Source organism: the organism of the source record quoted next, unplaced genomic scaffold, assembly GCF_019419815.1.
Source record: "Pyrus x bretschneideri cultivar Hongxiangsu unplaced genomic scaffold, Pyrus_bretschneideri_v1 Contig2, whole genome shotgun sequence".
NCBI lineage: Eukaryota > Viridiplantae > Streptophyta > Magnoliopsida > Rosales > Rosaceae > Pyrus > Pyrus x bretschneideri.
Window position 1 is genome coordinate 2,878,974 of NW_025999501.1, and position 18,463 is coordinate 2,897,436.

Genomic DNA, 18,463 nt, shown 5'->3' on the forward strand with positions numbered 1-18,463 from the left:
TAAATATAAGGTGGGCTACATTCGAAAATCAATAAAAATTACATTTAAAATTTTTTTTTCTATGAAAAGCTACCTTGTGACAGCCCGTTCAGAAATTTTTAAAACGTACGCGTGAAAAGACGATTTTGCCTCTAGTGTGATTTTTACGTTGTATGTTGTTTTGAGCTTGGTGTGGCTGGTTGTGGACCACACACACTTCCCCATACATTTTCTTCACCCTTTCCCTGCCCTGCTACCTGTCCAGTGCCATTTCCTTTCCCATTTTCCATCCAAACATACGGACACACCCCAAAACCCATCAAATCTTCACAGATCGAAGAAACAAAGTACATATCCATGCTCGTGAGGTCTATAGGAGTTCAACCATACCCATTTCAGGTAAGGATACCTTTGCTTTCACGTCGAACTTGGGATACCCCGATTTTGTCACTGTTCATGCACACGTAAATTCTTATGTTTTTGGGAATTTCAAGCTTGTAGGAAGCTTGGTGAGGTCCTTAGGAGGCTCGGGGTGGTTCGTTTGAAGGTTTTGGACGTCTGGATCATGAGTTTCGAGGTTGGCTGGAGTTGGGGGTGTTTTCCCAACGAGATTTTGTGGATTTTAGCACTTGAAAGTGGTATGAACTTGTTCCTCTCGTTGTAAGCTTCAATTTGGTACCAATTTTGTGAAATTTGGTTGAAAAACGAAGAAGATAAGACGATTTGAAGTTTTCCCGATTTTCTGGCGCCGTCGACGGCGCCGGAGCCTCGCCGGAGAAGACGATGGAATATTCCGTCAAAACTGACGGAATATTCCTAACGGCGTTAATGGAATCCATTAAAGTTAACGGAATATTCCTGACGATGTTAACTGACGCCGTCAGCGTGCCAGGCACGTGCCTGCGTATGGCCAGCGCGTGTGGCCGTGCCTTGGCCGGCGCGTGGGGGCACGTGCGACGGTGAAATTTTTTTCTAAAAATATGGGGATGTTCCTGAGGTTGAGTAGATCACGTTGGTGTATTCATACACCCCATTTGAGCATTGTATGAGAAGTTATTTCATAAGGTTGGTTATGTGCTTTAAAATTAACATTTTCGTAGTTGTTTCGCATATAGGTGAGACGTACCCCGAGGACGAGCGTGGTCACTCGAGGCAAGGGGGTTACGACCCTTCTACATACCAGTGAGTGGGCTTTTGGTTTTCCGTATATACCTATATACTCATGTTTTTCCAAAAATTGATTTGAAACGCTTATTCGTTTATATGCCGTGTTTATTGTTTGCCATCATTTACGTATTATTAGTTGCATATATATATATGTTTGGCGCTGTGGACGCACAGGTAAGTGTCAGGTGAGTATGATTTATATTTACGTTCAGTAGTGATTCTAGATACATAGAGAGCTCATAACCTGCACCCCGGTGTTAGTGTTCCCGCCCAGAGTCGGGCACAGTCCTTCACGTGATGTTCACCTCCCGCACCACACGCTCATCTTGGATCCAAGTTAGGTGCACAATCCTGTCGTACAGACCACTTTAGGTGGTTCCGACTCGTAGGTGACCCACGACTATTCGCCCAGCCTTCACGTGATCGTAGCACTTGAGCGTACTTATATTACACCCAGGCCTGTCGTACAGACCACTTTAGGTGGTTCTGACTCGTGTGCAGGTATAGTTAGTGAGATGGAGATTCGAGCTCTAGATTCAGCCGTACATGTCACGTTAGGTGACTCCGGCTGACAGTTTACATGGTATTGATTTGACATTTCTTGAGCACTTGCATTTTATTTCGAGACTTTTGACATGACATATTTCCGGGCATGATTTACATATATGTATATGCTATTTTCTGGGAAGTATACAGGTTTTACGGCGAGGGGTTAGAACTTGTTTTGAAATGGTTTTTGAAAAGCTTTGTTTTTGCCCACTCACGCTTTTGTTTTGTGCCCCTCCAGGTTCTAGTTGGCTAGCACGTTTGGTGGCTTCCCTGAGGACTTCCCCGACATATTTGACAGACTGTCACCAGTGTAGGACCACCTTCGGGTGTACATTTGTTGTGTCGTTTTCTCCCAGACTACATTAGGTTTTCATGCTTTGAACGTTGTTTTCACACTTTACTTGCACATGTATGTTATTACCTTGTGTTAAGCTGGGTTTTATTTATTCGTATTATTTTTATTATTATTATTTTATTTGCTCCCGCACTGTGCACATGGCTACGTCACTTCCACGTGACGGCCAGCATGCCCTGATCTCGATCGGGGTGTGTCATACCTGGGATATAGCCCAGGGTAACCCTTAATGTGGCTCCGCCGGTGGTAAATTATATAAAATTACCTCAATTATGGGTTGAACCACAATCTCATACCTCATATTTTAAACATTGCAATGTCATATCTCATCTTACAAATTCGTTGCAATATCAGACATGCGTTAAAAAATCTGTCAATATGTCTGTTAACTACTAATGTGGCAGACGTGGGACCCACTCCCTCTCTAATTAGATTAAGAAATTAATTAAATATTAATAAATATTTTTAATAAAATTAAAATTAATATAAAATATAACCCCTTTAGTGCAGCAATCAGAGTTCTTCTTGTCCTTTACGTCAGCTTCCTCCCCCATGACCTCTTCTCCCATTTGTTCCCTACGCCGGCAACCTCTATCGCGGCAATCAATGTTCTTGTTCGGAACCCTTTTGATATCTATTTTGATATTAGTGAGCGATAGCCTTTTGAAGTTAAATTGGGTCATCACCATGTCAGGTGCATCAACCAGAGCCCTATTTTGGTTGATTCATGACGAGCCTGCCGTAGTTGACAAGTGCAATGATAGGGATTTCACCATCTGTAAAAAGTAGGGATAGAAACGCTTAAAAATACTTGCAAGAGAACAAGGTAGTTGTAGTATAAACGGTTCAAGTAAGGTCATTTTTCCGCAGGAATTGAATAAATAATTTGTATTTAAACTAATTCTTAATTAATTATTTGAAAACAAAATTGGTAAGAGCTTGATTTTGAATTTAAAAATGATTTTCGGTTGGTCTTTCGATGAATTATCAAACTCAACACCCCGGGTTAATTAGGTCTGCTTAAATTAACCGTCAAGTTTTCCTTAAGTTAATGAATTGGATGATTGCATGCGACAACCCAAAGTATTCCCCACAAGTTCCCTACATGAATTGCATAATAGAGATACAAGCAAGAATCATTAAGCATCATGAAAACTATAAGTGTTGACGAGGCATTCGTTACTATGAATTGCATGAAACTTATGCCAAGATTTACTTAACGCGATTGTTTATAAGCAACCTCCACTACTTGTGAATATAAGTTCATAACTATTAGGTGAAACTCACTTATATTCTAGCGTCATATTCATGCATGAAAATTAAGCGTGCACTCTCAATAAACATACATAAATAGGTTATCAATCAAATAGTTAAACAAATTGAATCACAACTCATGAAATTCCAACCAAAGGTAATCAATTCATATTGCAAGCGTAAACATGGTTTCGAATCACCCCTAGCCAAGGGGGGGTTTAGTTCCTCATACGTACAAGACAAAGAGAATTGAAATTAAACATTGAAATCGAGGAAAAGCAACACCTAAAAATTCCAACAACTCAAACTTGAATTGTATGAACATTTAGGCACTCTTCTCCTCCTCTTTGTTGTGGCACAAGGTCTAAGGATAGGTTTTGGGATGTGTTTGTATGTGGAATGGATTTGGGATGGTAGGATAGTGTTTTGGAGGGATGGGGAATGGTTGAAATGGAAGGATAGATGCTGGAATTGGAAGGGTTGCACGGCAAGAGATGTGATTGTTGTTGTGTGTTGTGGTAATGGGAATGCATGGGTTTTATAGGAGGAATGGAGGTGTATATGGCTGTTTGTTTAAGAATGCATGTGGCTCTTATGATTGAGAGTGCATGTAGCTGAAATAATGATGGAAAAACAGCTAGAAAAGTTGGTGGAAAGCTGGAAATGAATGGGGGGTGCACGACAAAGCTTGTTCTAAGTGATGGGTGCATGTGTTGGCTGAATTAATGAAGGGAATGCATGTGAAAAACAGCTAGGTTGGTTGATGATGAATGCATGTGGAATAAAGAGTGAATGGTGGCTGCAATAATGAAATGGAATGCTGGAAAGTGGAGTGAAATGCACGGCAATGAAGTGTTGTTGGTGCTGGAATTGTTATGCACGGTTTGAAGTGATTGTTGTTTGTGTGAAGTGTGTGTGAATGCATGTGAGTGGCAACTAGGGTGAATGATTGAGGAATGCATGTGGATTAAAGAGTGAATGGTGGATGCAATGATGGTGTGGAATGCTGGAAATGCAAGGGGAAGGTACGGCTAAGGGTTGTTGTTTGTGTGAAGTGTATGTGAATGGTGGTTTTGCATGGCTTTGATGGATTGTTTGATTGGGCTAGAGGTTTTGCATGGCTCAAAGGATTGTTTGATTGGGCTAGGCCCCTTGTTTTATGTCCAAAGTGCATACAAGGCCTTCAAATTCGTCCAACACTTTGGCTCCAAGCATATGCTATCCATTCCAAGCCCAATTTTGCTCCAAAATGCTCCAAAATGCATCTTTTTGCTTCCTTAGCCATATGAACCTAAAAACACACAAAAATGGCTTAAACTACTAAAACAACTAGGAATTAACAATATAAATGCACGAAAACAAGCTAAGTAAGTCGCCTAAATATGCTCCTATCAAATTCCCCCACACTTAGCTTTTGCTAGTCCTCGAGCAAAACAAAACAACAAAAGAACACGAAACTAGTCAAAATGAACAAAACACAACTTACACCTTCCAACAATGGTCTCATGGATTTTTAATGCACATGACATGTTAAAAAAATCATTATCTCCACAGATTTTAGTCATCTTCACACTTAAGTACATTCTTAATCATAGTCACCACATACTAGTTCACAATTAAGCATTTAAAACCATGTTTTGAATGTAGTACATGCTTTAGAGAATTTGCTCAATTCCTTACAAGATATGCACTCAATTTTCACTCAGATTTTCTAACTACACACCCTAATCTAGTCATATGTGAGAAGATTGATGTAAACATGAAAGATTAGTACTCACATATGTTATACAAAGAACGCAATTTCTGGAGTAATTAAACGTGTTTAGATATGATCTCGTGAATGGAATGCTACTACTTAGATGCGAGAACCAGGGACACCATATGCTCATACCAAATTCAAACTCCACAATTGAAATGCACATCACTCAAGATAGAAGTCAAGGGTTGTAACGGGGCTTGGGGTTTTGGCTCACAAGGAAAGGTAGGGATAAACAAAAGTTCTTTAAAAAATAGCAAGCAAAGTAATGAAATTAAGACTTAGAATTCACTTGGCATGCAGAAATCAACTCTTAGACATAAGGGGGAGATTCAACAACTCTTAGGGCCTAATTCATTGTTTTGGGCCCTTACTTTAACAAACAATACTTTTCAACTCTTTTTTCATTTTTCTTTTCTTTCTTTCCTTTTTTTTTTTTTTTAGCCGTGCCTATGGCACATCAACTCACATAAATACTCTTTCCCCCACACTTATTTTCTGCAAATACCTTAATCAAAAGGACTTCATTGCTTACTATGCTTCAAGAACAAGGGTAATGATGGTCATATTCTAGGCTAGGTGAGGATAAAGTGGGTTAACAAAGAACATGGGCTAACACGGCTCAATGGGTTAAACTTAAACACAAAATGAGTTAAGGGCACATGGCTTTTTGGCTTTGATGGTGGTCACTACACAACTTCATCTTGAATATGTGTTATGCAAATCAATAACATGCTTTGAATGAAATGGGCATGAGTTCTAGCATTTGGAACTATATGATGAAACGCCTTCTAAGTAGTAACCAAGCAAAGAATAATGAGATCATGCAACGACTTTAGAAAACAATAATGCACAGATTTTAACTCTCCAAATAACGTTTAGGCTCAAGTCTCACAAGGTTGTAGCGTTTGTTTGAGTTCCTTCCTTCAAGCATGTTACAAAAACTAATTTTTCTTTTATGATTGCATGTGAAGTCATACATTATAACCATAACCAAGCATATACCAAGAGTAAATCAAACTTTTCTCCATGCTTATAACTCTTCTTAACAGTCATGCAATTAAAAACCAAATCCTCATCATTGTGTTGGAAGGTACCCTAAGACACAAACACACAAAAACGACTCAAAACACTCTTTTTAGGCTTTTCAAAACATGTTTTTCAAATTTTTATGTGATTTTCGGAGTTATAAAACAAAACACACTAAAACACTCCAAATCAGCTTAAAAACATTTTAAAACAGCAAGGAACAACACTTGAAGTTATGGGTGATAAAATCCAACGAATTTGCATCAACATACTTAGTTACCCCCCCCACACTTCAATCAAACATTGTCCTCAATGTTTTAAGCTTAAAACACACCAAATAAAAGTAAACACATAAACAGCAACTAAACATACTAAACATGGCATAATGTATCTAACAGAGAGAAGAGTTTAGGGATGCAAATCTGGTTATGGAGTGTAAATTCCATCTTCTCCTTGGTGATTGCATTGAGGCTTGATCGTGAGTTTTTCCACAGGCTAATCTTGAACTGGGCTGGAGGGTTCTGACACATGGCAGGCAAGCACGAGGTGGAAGTGATGACCTGTTTCTTTGTTCAATCTTTCCAATTCGTACTGAAGAGGGTAGATCGGAAGACTGACTCCAAGTGCCGGCTGATTGCTCTTTTTACTTTGCCATGAGAGTAATAGCAAAGGCAAAGGAAAAGACAGGGAAAGATCATGATATGAGATACCTTTGCTTTTGAAGAAGCAGCGAATGAATCAGCACATATATTTGTTGCGCTTGTCTCCACATGCTTCGATCCACCGTTTCCTCTTGCCTCATCTGTACTCCAGGCATCTGGTATCTTCTTTGGGGGTACATCAATGGTAGAATAGGTGCTCTCAAGGGAAGAAGAAAACTGAGCATGTTTGAGAGGGTTGGTTGCAGTTACATTCTCGGCCGAGAAGGGAAGTCATGTGTTTTTGGGTGTATGCCTTGCCATGAATGTTGATGTATATAGGAATTGTAATGGCAAGTGGCAGTGCGGATGCGGCAATGACCTCCACGCGTCTTCAACTTTGTCAGAGATCTTTTGACAAAGTTGCACGCGTTTTCTGAAAAGCCGGGATTTCAGCTTTGTCACCCACGCTTGTCGGCAAAAGTGTGTAGCTGCTTTCTCGGCCTCCACGCGTCTTCAACTTTGTCAAAAATCTTTTGACAAAGTTGCACGCTTTATTTGAAAAGCCGGGATTGCGTCTGAAGAGTTGGCGATCTTTACGTCGGAAAATCCGGTTTTGAAGAGTGGTGTCTCTTCAATTCTGAATCGGTGATTGTGTCGCCTCTCCTTTTATAGAGGTGATCGATTACCTCTAACATGCACACTTTGAAGATTGCCCATTCGTGAAAATCTTCTCCGACCCTTTGAGATTTTACTCCATCCAACCCTTCTCTTTTAACTTCTTGAAAATGGCTAACTCATCTAACCCATCTAACATTTGCTTAGATTTGAGTCTCAGCAGTGATCCGGTCGCGCAGCGTCAGGGTAAGGTATGGTGCCCGTCTTTCTTATCTTTTAATGGTCCTCTTACAAGTGAAGACTCTGTGATGACGGATGCAACAACAGCTACGATAGTAGCTCGGAACCTCCTCACTCCTAAAGATAGTCAGCTGCTTTCAGGACGGTCCGATGAGTTGGCCGTTCAAGAGTCCCTAGCTCTCAGTGTTCAGTGCGCGGGCTCTGTGTCCAACATGGGCCAACGCCTACTTGCTCGCTCCCGTAAGGTTGAATCATTGATGACAGAGGTGGAAAATCTCAAGCAAGAGATCAAACAGCTTAAGCATGAGAATAGAAGTTTGCACGTGCTTGCAAATAATTATTCGACAAGCATGAAGAGGAAGCTTGATGAGATGCAAGAATCTCAAGGTCGAATTCAAAATAACCGTCAAAGGCTTGCGTCTTTCTTCCAGAGGTACCTTTTTCCTGCGTCATCTAGCGTTCCACCAAGGATTGGGGCCTCGAATGATCTATCTTCGGTGCCTCCCGCTCCTATGCCTCTCGCTCCGATGCCTCTCGCTCCGATGCCTCCTACTCCGATGCCTCTTGCTCCTAGAGTGTTGCCACGTAGTGGGGCTTCACGTACATAACCTTTGTGAAGGCTCCATCTTTCTCTTTCTTTGTTAGATACAAATTTTTTTTTTCCGCACTTGTAATTCTCGAAAATCAATGAACATGCTTTGTTTTATTCAGTGCATTGTGTTGCCTCCCAAGTAGCGCTTTCTTTTACGTCTTGCAGCCGAACGAGACCTTCTTTTCTCACTTAGGACCCACAACATGCAATTGGATCTCCTCCACAACATGCTCAATCAAGTTCTCATAGTACGGCTCAATGAATGGGAGAGGATAGTGATCCTCCCTGATTCTGGCGTTTGGATTCCTAAAGTCCCTGTAACTGATCCCACCACCTTGAAATTGATTAGGTACCTGCACCAAAGAATCAAGAATATCAATAGAGAAACATAAGTGATCATCATTAGGAAATTTCATAGTTTCAGAAATATTGAAATCAATCACTTCCCCATCGAATTCCATCGTTAAAGTGCCTTTAAACACATCTATCTTTGTTCGGGCTGTCTTCATGAAGGGTCTCCCAAGAAGAATCGGCAAAGATGGAGCATGGCTAGTTTCTTCCATTTCAAGAACGTAGAAATCCGCCGGAAATATCAAATTATTTACCTGCACCAAGACATCTTCCAATACGCCCTTTGGATAGGCATTAGATCTATCGGCCAACTGAATAATTACACCATCATTTTTCAATTCACCAAGGTTCATTGAAGCATAAATAGAATATGGCATGACGTTAATTGAAGCGCCTAAGTCTAACATAGCATGTTCGAACTTAGTTTGACCAATAATACAAGGAATTGTAAAGCTACCTGGATCTTTGCACTTTGGTGGTAACTTCCTTTGTAAAACAGCGGAAACGTTTCCACTTACCCTTACTACCTCTTTATGTGACGCCCTCTTCCTTGTAGTGCACAATTCCTTCAAGAACTTAGCGTATTTGGGCACTTGCTTTCTGGCATCTAGGAGCGGGATATTGACTTGCACTTTCCTAAACGTTTCAAGAATGTCCTTCTCATGCTCCTCCTTCTTTGTTTGCAAAAATCTGTGAGGAAAAGGAACATTGGGTGGAACGGGGTTAGAATTAATCAAATTTGAACCCAACTTACCTTTGGTGGCCGAATGGGATGCATTGGATGAATTTGGGTCCTTGTGTGCTTGCGGCAAAGGAGGTTGTGTCCTTCCCGTGGGCTTCCCTTCAGCCTCCTCTTCATGTTGCAACGTTTCTTCTTCGTTAGGACTTGTTGTGGGTGGTGTAGATGTGGTGCCAACCTCTTTTCCACTACTCAAAGTGATTGCTTTGGCAGATTCAAACCCTCCCTTTGGATTGACAATGGTTGAGCTTGGAAGCTTGCCTTGGTCCCGGAATTGTCCCACAAACTCCGCAATCTGCCCTATTTGCTTCTCTAATTGGTCCACCCTTTTGTCTTGGTTTTGCATCGCCTTGTTTTGATTCTCTTGTCCCTGAGACAAACTAGTAAGTAACTTAAGAATGGTAGCATTATCTAAAGACGTACCTTGATGGCTTTGGCCGGATTGTGGTTGGTTTTGGTCTTGGCTGTGGGTTTTGGTGTAAAACCCCAGGGGTTGTTGTCTAAAGCCTCCTTGTTGCTGAGGTTGTTGGGGCTCCCTCCACTTGAAGTTTGGATGGTCTCTCCAACCCGGATTGTATGTGTTGGAATATGGATCATTCCTTGGTTGATTGTGGCTTGGAAATCCAATGGCATTTGCATTCTCCCATCCCCCATTCTCAATCAATTGAGGGCACCTTTCCGAAGGGTGTCATTGGATAGAACATACACCACATACAATTGGTCCTTGTATCTTCATTCCTTCGGCCATCTGAGACATAATAGAAGTAAGATTAGCTAATTGAGATTGAATATTGGATTGAGAACTTACCTCATTCAATTGTTGCCGTGGGGGGTCCCTTTGCCCAAGTCCTTCATATTGTTGTGCATTTAGAGCACGGTTTGCAATTAGGGTCTTGGCTGCCATAGGAGTTTTGTCCATCAATGCACCTCCCGCCGAAGCATCGAGCATTTGCCTTTCAATGGGAAGAAGGCCCTCATAGAAGTATTGAAGGAGAAGCTCCTCCTTCATTTGATGTTGAGGACATGATGCAACAAGGGCTTTAAAACGCTCATAGTATGCCGGAAAAGATTCTCCTTGACTTTGTTGGATTCTGCTAATTTTTTTCCTCAAGAGAATGACTCTTGAAGTAGGGAAGAACTTCTCCAAGAACGCTCTCTTCATGTTTTCCCAAAAAGTCACTGTCCTGGGTGCCAATTCATAAAGCCAATCCTTAGCCTTTTCCACAAGAGAGAATGGAAAAGCTTTCATCTTCAAAATATTCCCATCAACATTAATGGTTGTCATGCTTGAGCATATAACTTCATACTCCTTCAAATGCTTGTTTGGATCTTCCATGGACATCCCATGGTACTTAGGAATATGATGCAGCAAGCTTGACTTCAATTCGAACTCATCGGTCTTGCCTTGAGCCGCCCTAGGATATTGAATACATAGGGGTGCGGCATTGTCCAATCCTGAAGCGGAAAGCTCCTTGATTGTTCGGTTGTCCGTTGCCATGTCTACTTCATCCACTGTTGTCTTGGGTTTCTCTTCTTCAGATTCAGAAACGGACTCGGAGCTTTCACTTGATTCGCTAGGTTCTGGGTTCTTTCTCTTTCGTCTCAATTCTCGCTCGAAATCGGCGTCAAAGTCCGAGATATGTTCACGAATCGGATGAGAACTTTGAGTCATAAACTAGTACCTAAAACAAGAAACAAAACAAGATTAAGAATCTGGAATAAAATAAAAACAAACGAAAATAAAACAATCCAAGAGATTAGCAAAGTTGCTAATCCCCGGCAACGGCGCCAAAATTTGATGCGAGAATTATACGCACTCAAATTAAACCCTCTTTTTGACAATTGTAGTATAGATATAAGTAGGGATCGTTCTAGGCCGGGGATTAGGAGGGATTGCTAATCTAATGAAAATTGACTCAAAGATGTAAAAATATGTTTTAAAACACTTTAAATAGACTCACAAGACTCTTACTAACTTATATGACTCAAAACAAACTTTAAAGACTCAAAACAACCAAAAACTCAATTTAGACTCTAGGACTTAATTTGGACGAAAATACACTTGGTTTTGACTCTAAAGATTCAAAAGGACTCTTTTGGACAGATTTGGAACAAATAAGAAGGGGGGTTTTGATTTTGGATGAATTTAAAAAAAAACAACTGACTTAAAACTTTAAAACAGATTTTGGACGAAAATAAGAAAAACTAATGGATGATGGGATAGCCAAGGGATACTTCTCCACACATGTTATACTTGCATACAAAATGATTTTCGGTTGGTCTTTCGATGAATTATCAAACTCAACACCCCGGGTTAATTAGGTCCGCTTAAATTAACCGTCAAGTTTTCCTTAAGTTAATGAATTGGATGATTGCATGCGACAACCCAAAGTATTCCCCACAAGTTCCCTACATGAATTGCATAATAGAGATACAAGCAAGAATCATTAAGCATCATGAAAACTATAAGTGTTGACGAGGCATACGTTACTATGAATTGCATGAAACTTATGCCAAGAATTTACTTAACGCGATTGTTTATAAGCAACCTCCACTACTTGTGAATATAAGTTCATAACTATTAGGTGAAACTCACTTATATTCTAGCGTCATATTCATGCATGAAAATTAAGCGTGCACTCTCAATAAACATACATAAATAGGTTATCAATCAAATAGTTAAACAAATTGAATCACAACTCATGAAATTCCAACCAAAGGTAATCAATTCATATTGCAAGCGTAAACATGGTTTCGAATCACCCCCTAGCCAAGGGGGGGGTTTAGTTCCTCATACGTACAAGACAAAGAGAATTGAAATTAAACATTGAAATCGAGGAAAAGCAACACCTAAAAATTCCAACAACTCAAACTTGAATTGTATGAACATTTAGGCACTCTTCTCCTCCTCTTTGTTGTGGCACAAGGTCTAAGGATAGGTTTTGGGATGTGTTTGTATGTGGAATGGATTGGGGATGGTAGGATAGTGTTTTGGAGGGATGGGGAATGGTTGAAATGGAAGGATAGATGCTGGAATTGGAAGGGTTGCACGGCAAGAGATGTGATTGTTGTTGTGTGTTGTGGTAATGGGAATGCATGGGTTTTATAGGAGGAATGGAGGTGTATATGGCTGTTTGTTTAAGAATGCATGTGGCTCTTCTGATTGAGAGTGCATGTAGCTGAAATAATGATGGAAAAACAGCTAGGAAAGTTGGTGGAAAGCTGGAAATGAATGGGGGGTGCACGACAAAGCTTGTTCTAAGTGATGGGTGCATGTGTTGGCTGAATTAATGAAGGGAATGCATGTGAAAAACAGCTAGGTTGGTTGATGATGAATGCATGTGGAATAAAGAGTGAATGGTGGCTGCAATAATGAAATGGAATGCTGGAAAGTGGAGTGAAATGCACGGCAATGAAGTGTTGTTGGTGCTGGAATTGTTATGCACGGTTTGAAGTGATTGTTGTTTGTGTGAAGTGTGTGTGAATGCATGTGAGTGGCAACTAGGGTGAATGATTGAGGAATGCATGTGGATTAAAGAGTGAATGGTGGATGCAATGATGGTGTGGAATGCTGGAAATGCAAGGGGAAGGTACGGCTAAGGGTTGTTGTTTGTGTGAAGTGTGTGTGAATGGTGGTTTTGCATGGCTTTGATGGATTGTTTGATTGGGCTAGAGGTTTTGCATGGCTCAAAGGATTGTTTGATTGGGCTAGGCCCTTTGTTTTATGTCCAAAGTGCATACAAGGCCTTCAAATTCGTCCAACACTTTGGCTCCAAGCATATGCTATCCATTCCAAGCCCAATTTTGCTCCAAAATGCATCTTTTTGCTTCCTTAGCCATATGAACCTAAAAACACACGAAAATGGCTTAAACTACTAAAACAACTAGGAATTAACAATATAAATGCACGAAAACAAGCTAAGTAAGTCGCCTAAATATGCTCCTATCAGAACCCTTTTGATATCTATTTTGATATCAGTGAGCGATAGCCTTTTGAAGTTAAATTGGGTCATCACCATGTCAGGTGCATCAACCAGAGCCCTGTTTTGGTCGATTCACGACGAGCCTGCCGTAGTTGACAAGTGCAATGATAGGGATTTCACCATCTGTAAAAAGTAGGGATAGAAACGCTTAAAAATACTTGCAAGAGAACAAGGTAGTTGTAGTATAAACTGTTCAAGTAAGGTCATTTTTCCGCAGGAATTGAATAAATAATTTGTATTTAAACTAATTCTTAATTAATTATTTGAAAACAAAATTGGTAAGAGCTTGATTTTGAATTTAAAAATAATAAAAATGAATATAATTAAAAACAATTAAATAAATTGGCAAATAAAAGAAAACAAAGGAAAATAGGATTATGCCATCCCCTTAACAATCCTATATACATTTACTAATTACTTATGAATTACCCATGCAACTTTGAAGGTCCGGTTTTCCTAATGCATATTCTACTTGTGATATTCAAGCTAGAACGTATATCAAACATGTAATCCGTTTGTGGCATTCAAATCAAATATAAACATGCATGATTCATTACGCTTCGTGAAAACACTTTGAAAAACCATGCAACCCCTAAGACGTGGTATTCATCCTAGGTGAAATTACAAATATCAACCACAAGAAGCAATACTCAATTCCCCAATGGTATTCTGACCGAATTGCATCCGATTACTTATCTAAACATCATAATGATAGCTAAACATTAAGATATAGAGACAGTTTAAAGCACAATGATTAATAATTCAAAGCATGCATGCACAATATCATAAGCAATTAAATAAAAATTACATATTCATGCTAAGGCTTAAGGCATCGCCCTAGCAAATGAAAATTAGGTACTAGCAACCATAAAACAAAAGGAAATTATTGAAATAGAAAAATGATAGAAAACACCTTCAAAATACAAAACGTCAAAGCCTAACTAAATTCTCCACGTACGTTCCCCCAATGTTGCTTAGAGAACCCTAATGGCTAACAAACCTTATTTATACTACTATAATTAAAATCCTCCTAGCAAAAGGTCTTAGAATAAAACTACGAAACATAATTAAGTGATAAAACAGGAAATAAAAGGTTTCCTATTTGAACTAGAATTCGGAGTTCTCAGAAAATCACACTTTTGACTAACCAAATCAACTCCGATTTGGTCCAAAAATGTCTCTTTTGAAAGCTGAAGATGTCCCCTACAAATGATCAGAAGGAATCTTCCTCAAAATACTCCATCTTGACCTCCAAAATACTCAAAATGTCCAAAAACGTCAATCTGGAAAAGTTGCGTGCTGGGCCATTATTTCATCGCCACGTTCAAACGGCTTGGTAAAAAAACCTAGAATTTTAACAATCATCTTGAAAAGCACACGAACATCCTCCAATTAAAATCACTCCAAAATTCATCCTTTTGATCACTTTTTGCTTCAGAGGAAGTCGAATGTCCTACATTGAAAATACATAACAAAGTATCAAAATTCTACCCAAAAAACCAATAAATTAATATTAAGATTGGGGCAAAATATATGGTATAATATGGACTCATCAAATACTCCCAAACTTAGCTTTTTGCTTGTCCTCAAGCAAAACAAAACTGAAAAAAAACAAAGATAAAAACTAGCAAACTTAAAAACTTTATTAAAACTCAACTAAGATAAAATTTTCATCTTCAAGTTGCAATCCATAGAAAACAATAAAAATTAAAACATCTTTCCAAAAGTTCCAACGAATCCCACCACAAAGTTTAAGCCATTTAGAATCAATTAGAAAATAATTCATGAACTTCCTTTTCGTGGAAAGTGAACCAATATTGTTAAGGAGACTCGACTAAAACTCATACCTTTCATCTTTTTATTTAACACTTCACACACATAATAACCTGATATATTTTTTTCTCTTTTCGAATTTTCTCTTCTTTTTTATTTTTTTAATTTTATTCTTTCGATTTTTTTTTTCTATTTTTTTATTTTTCAAGTAACAATAGTGGTCGTGCAATGTTAGTTCACTTAAGCTTTCGATCCAACCCATGTAGTGAGCTTTAGGTCAATGACTCCCAAACCACAAAGGCTTTAGGGCACTAGGTGTAGAACACCCCTAAGAACTTACTAACTCGAGTTAAAAGGGTTACGAAACCAACTAATCACCCTGCCCCATGCCAAGACTCTACTGTTTGATGCGAGAATCACTGTTGATCAGGCATGACTGGCCTGGTTACTAAGCAAAGTCTAGGTTGGAACAATTATTACTTTATTTATAACACATACTAAACTTTACTTGAAACAAAAATTAAAATTAAACTTAGACTAAAAGTAAGTGTTTCAATCTCACTCCCCACAAACCATGTTGATGTGAATGTGCAAACTTTCAAAGTGTTAACTCATGAATTAGTGTCTAAGCAATGAGAAATAGAAAAGACTCTACTATGGGATTAATTTTCACCATGTCCATTTGTTATAAAACTAACTATGGTTTTTAACTTAAAATTTGAAAATTTTTATTTGACTCAAAAATTAAAAATTTCTTATTTCCCACCCCCAAACTTAAATCACACATTGTCCTCAAGGTGCGGAAAAATAAAATAAATGAAAAGGAACAAAAATAATAAGTCCTAAAATAAAAACCTAAAACAACTAACAAATATAAAGAAAATAAACTAGGACACGAAAAATAGGAAATAAAAACAGAAAACAATAAAAGAAATATAAAATAACAAATAAAACAGAAAATAAGAGAAAACAAAGAAACTGACACACTTGGGATTCAAACCTGGGACCTGGATCATAGCAAGATGCTTCATTAGCCCATGCTCCTTCATTTCCCATTTATGCCGTTGGGCTCTTCTCCCCTCTTCTCTATAGCCTCGAGCCCAGAGCCGTGTCTCATTTATCTCAGCCCTCTCTTCCTTTTCTCCCTCATTTCTCGCAGGCCTCTCTCTAACCAAGGACTCGAACATTTCCTACCTAGCTCTCTAGTCATTCCAAATCTTCCAATGGTCCTGGATTTGTCGAATCCAAACACAGATACCCAGCCGTGCCTCCATAGCTGTATCTCTATTCATTTCCATCTCTGTCCAAAGCCGAACCCAGCCATGGCGATCATTGATTCCAGCCCAGATTGTACCATCCTGCATTTTCTCTGCGATTATGGTCTCCACTTGGCGATATCTGAAATTCTAACTCATGCATGTCCAACTCTGTGCCCAGGAAAACTCGAGTGACAAAGAGAACTTAAGCACCGATTTGAGGGAGAAAAGTTTTGGCAGAGTCCACGATTTTCAGATCCAAAAGGAAGGTAAATAGCCGACAACCCCCAAACTTATTCCCTTGTTTCTTGATCTGAATCTGTGAAAGGTAGTCACTGGATCTGTGTATAATGTGATGCATCAGCATACTGTCCTTTGAATTTTTTTTCTCTGTGTTCATGTATGACTGAATTTATTTTGCATGCCTCCTGATTATGAATGCCGAGGAAAATCTGCGCAAAACTTGATCTGCGATACGTGGACCCTTCTGCACACTTGGATCCCCTATTGTAGAATCATGCATGTATTATAGGTTTTCATATGGTCATGTATATTGGTGAATGAACGGTTAATGTATGAATCCACACGTAGTTGAGATTAGACCGAATCAGTTCCGAATGCAGCCTGCAATCACAAATCAAAAACCTAATTAGATAAGTAAAGAAAAATAACAAGAATTAAAAATTGCAATTTTTTTTCCTTCAATTTCTGATTTTTTTTATTTTTATTTTTATGATTTTTGTAATTAGGAATAAAAACAGGAAAATAAAATAAACGAAATAAAAAGAAAAGAGTTAGAAAAATTGGGTTGCCTCCCAATTAACGTTTTAGTTAACGTCTATAGCTAGACATATTGGAATGAGGTTTGTCATCACGTCACTTGTTCTTTTAGAGATTACCACTTCTTGATAGCATCATACGGCAACAGTAGATATGGAATGAGTTGTTTATCAGTGGTTGCATTCTTCATAATTACCCTTATATGTGAATGAGTCTTTGTGATCAAATAGGTTCCCCTACAGCAAGGTTTACGCCTACGCCGAACTGGCTTAAACCTTGTATTTAACGCCCACAATTTCTGTATAGATGGAATGTCTTGACTTGACGAAAGATTGGGTTGCTGTTAAGCTTTTTCTTCTTCCCGTTGCAGAATGTAGCTTGCTGGATGGACCTGCCCAGATTCGCTTTAAATTTTATGGGCTGTGTATGTGCACTGTCATGTGAATTTCCAGATTTTGATTTGTTATGTACAACCCCTTGCAACACGTCAGTTATGATGAATTCCGGCAGCTTGGTTGGTTTCTTTGCAGCCTCTTGATCGGGCATGGGTGGCATATAAACTTGGGTAGCAATGGGTTTTGTGGAAATTTCAGAATCAGCATGTGTTGTTTCCTTCGTTGGGTGTGAATAACACATGCCGAATGCTCAATTTCTGCACGAATCTCCTCTTGATCATCAAAGCTTTTCCCATAGCTTAATGCTTGAATCTGAAATCCTTCATTGGTTATTTTTATGTATGACTGAGTTGATTCCAACAATTTAGAGAGCTTTTCCTCCACTAAAAGCTCTTGCAGCATATTAGACTGCTCAAAATAGAGCTCAAGATGCTTTTGCAAACTTGGCGTATAGAACTCTGAATATGGATTGTTCATATTTCCTTTTGAGTCGCTTATCATATTGGTATGCTCTTGGGCAAACCCTGGAAAATATCCCCTTTTGGGACATTGCAAAATATCATGAGTCTTCAAACAGCAAAGTGCACAAATTCTAGGTTTAAATCCATAAAAACCCCATTCTGCAAATTTGACCCATAATGGCAGCCCTTCGGGTTGTATATTGAATTCAGGAGGATGTGCAAATTCCATTGTGGCACAAATTGTAACCTAAAAAATAAAATAAAATCAAGTAAATAAAAAGATATATACAAAAATAATTGAAGAGTTAATAAACACAAATTATTTAAAACAATCCTTGGGGACGGCGTCAATTTATTAATAGGGATTTTACCACCTGCAAAAGTAAAGATTAAAACACTTAAAAATACTTGCAAGAGAAATACTTAAAAATACTTGCAAGAGAACAAGGTAGTTGTAGTATAAACGGTTCAAGTAAGGTTGTTTTCTGCAGGGATTGAATGAATAATTTGTATTTAAACTAATTTTTAATTAATTATTTCAAAACAAA

General features: G+C 38.8%; 1 long non-coding RNA gene across 1 annotated transcript; it reads left to right on the plus strand.

The window, feature by feature from the left end:
* The first annotated feature begins 16,062 nt into the window (after positions 1-16,062).
* On the plus strand, positions 16,063-17,965 carry LOC125476662. Its single transcript, XR_007257986.1, has 2 exons — positions 16,063-16,548; positions 17,430-17,965. It is a non-coding gene; the product is annotated as an uncharacterized LOC125476662 (long non-coding RNA).
* The last annotated feature ends 498 nt before the right edge of the window (positions 17,966-18,463 follow it).